This window comes from Schistocerca americana, unplaced genomic scaffold (genome assembly GCF_021461395.2).
Source record: "Schistocerca americana isolate TAMUIC-IGC-003095 unplaced genomic scaffold, iqSchAmer2.1 HiC_scaffold_77, whole genome shotgun sequence".
NCBI classification, from domain to species: Eukaryota; Metazoa; Arthropoda; class Insecta; order Orthoptera; family Acrididae; genus Schistocerca; species Schistocerca americana.
Window position 1 is genome coordinate 192,501 of NW_025726533.1, and position 2,500 is coordinate 195,000.

Below are 2,500 nucleotides of genomic sequence, written 5' to 3' on the forward strand. Positions count from 1 at the left end.
TGAAGCCGGCGGTGGAGATCGGCTTCTTCGTGAAGAGGTCCGCCCAGAAGTCCAGCAGACCGGGGATGTCGGGTGGCGGCTGCAGCAGGGTGCCGTCCAGCAAGCCGCGCACGCAACGCGCACGCGACCTACGGAAGGCGTCCTGTGTCCGCGCGTATTCCCAGCGGCGCCGCTTGCGCTTCTGCAGCGGCGGGGCGGCAGGCGGCCGCTTGGATGGTTGGCGCGGCCGCTGTGTCCTGGTGATCGACCTCTCCCCCCTGGACCCGACCGACGCAAGGGCATCCGGGAGCATGCCCAGGATGACATCGGGCGGCGTGCCCCGCCCCAGACCAATGACTCGATCCAGGGCAGAGAAACGCTGGGCGGAAGCAGGTAGCCCCGCCAGATGCTCCCAGATGGCGGCGTCAGTCGGCCCCTCCGGCGGCGGCCCGGTGGTGTCGGCCGCGAAGTCCTCGGCTGCGTCGACGGGCGGCGCAGCGGCCTCGCCCGCGTCAGGCAGCGAGCTCGCTGCTCCACGGCGGGACGCCGGCTCTTCACCCCGACCGATCTCAAGTGCCTCCATGAATTGGCGGACAAGCTGCTTGTGGGCAGCTTGCCGCCGTCGGCACTTGATTGCCTCAAGCGTTCGGTCGGGGAACATCCTGGTAAGTTCTTGATTTACAAAGAAGAACCGGGCGTCCCTCTCCAGGAACAGTTCGGCCTCTGCCTTGGCGAGCGACAGGACTTCTTCCTCCGTCCACCTCGCGCGATGCCTCTCCGTCACGATCTCAGCGTTGGCGGCCGCAGGGTGTTGGCGGCGGCGATGGACCCCGAGACCGTTCTTCGTGGTAAAAGTGCGGTGGCACTCACTGCAAGCAAAGGGAGCTACACAAACTATCGCATTTTCGTTACGGCCGGTTGGCCGGATAGGTGCTGGGGTAGCTGGGGTGGCACCTTCAGCGGAAGGGCCACCATCTCTTGTTTCTTGTCGGCTGCCCCCAACTATAAAGGGATAATGCGAGGGGGGGCTGGTAACCCCCCCAAGCCCCTGGTGCGGTCTTCCACTCTGCAAAAATCAGCGGGCCCACGAGAAGGGGAGAAGACCGCAGGAGAGGAGAGGCTAAGAGGGCTAGGCCCATGTATTGCGCATCACTCTCCCTGTAACTATAACCCAAGGAAGGCACCTCGCAGCAGCAGCACGACTACATCAAGACCGCACTTCGAAAAGCCAAGTCCGGATGCAGCCACACCGCCGCCACTTGGCCACCTTAAGAGAGTCATAGTTACTCCCGCCAAAGAGAGTCATAGTTACTCCCGCCGTTTACCCGCGCTTGCTTGAATTTCTTCACGTTGACATTCAGAGCACTGGGCAGAAATCACATTGCGTCAACACCCGCTAGGGCCATCGCAATGCTTTGTTTTAATTAGACAGTCGGATTCACCCAGTCCGTGCCAGTTCTGAGTTGATCGTTGAATGGCGGCCGAAGAGAATCCGCGCACCCGCGCGCCCCCGGAGGAGCACGCTAAGGCGGACGCGGCCTCGCAGCAAGGAAGATCCGTGGGAGGCCAAGGCACGGGACCGAGCTCGGATCCTGCACGCAGGTTGAAGCACCGGGGCGCGAACGCCGCGCAGGCGCGCGCATCCTGCACCGCCGGCCAGCACGAGGCCAACCAACGGCGAGAGCAGACCACGCCCGCGCTAAACGCCCGCACTTACCGGCACCCCTACGGCACTCACCTCGCCCAGGCCCGGCACGTTAGCGCTGACCCACTTCCCGACCAAGCCCGACACGCCCCGATCCTCAGAGCCAATCCTTATCCCGAAGTTACGGATCCAATTTGCCGACTTCCCTTACCTACATTATTCTATCGACTAGAGGCTCTTCACCTTGGAGACCTGCTGCGGATATGGGTACGAACCGGCGCGACACCTCCACGTGGCCCTCTCCCGGATTTTCAAGGTCCGAGGGGAAGATCGGGACACCGCCGCAACTGCGGTGCTCTTCGCGTTCCAAACCCTATCTCCCTGCTAGAGGATTCCAGGGAACTCGAACGCTCATGCAGAAAAGAAAACTCTTCCCCGATCTCCCGACGGCGTCTCCGGGTCCTTTTGGGTTACCCCGACGAGCATCTCTAAAAGAGGGGCCCGACTTGTATCGGTTCCGCTGCCGGGTTCCGGAATAGGAACCGGATTCCCTTTCGCCCAACGGGGGCCAGCACAAAGTGCATCATGCTATGACGGCCCCCATCAACATCGGATTTCTCCTAGGGCTTAGGATCGACTGACTCGTGTGCAACGGCTGTTCACACGAAACCCTTCTCCGCGTCAGCCCTCCAGGGCCTCGCTGGAGTATTTGCTACTACCACCAAGATCTGCACCGACGGCGGCTCCAGGCAGGCTCACGCCCAGACCCTTCTGCGCCCACCGCCGCGACCCTCCTACTCGTCAGGGCTTCGCGGCCGGCCGCAAGGACCGGCCATGACTGCCAGACTGACGGCCGAGTATAGGCACGACGCTTCA

At 62.8% G+C, this 2,500-nt stretch overlaps 1 pseudogene; it reads right to left on the bottom strand.

The window, feature by feature from the left end:
- LOC124590722 overlaps window positions 1-2,500 on the bottom strand; it is a 7,994-nt pseudogene that overhangs the window by 3,839 nt on the left and 1,655 nt on the right.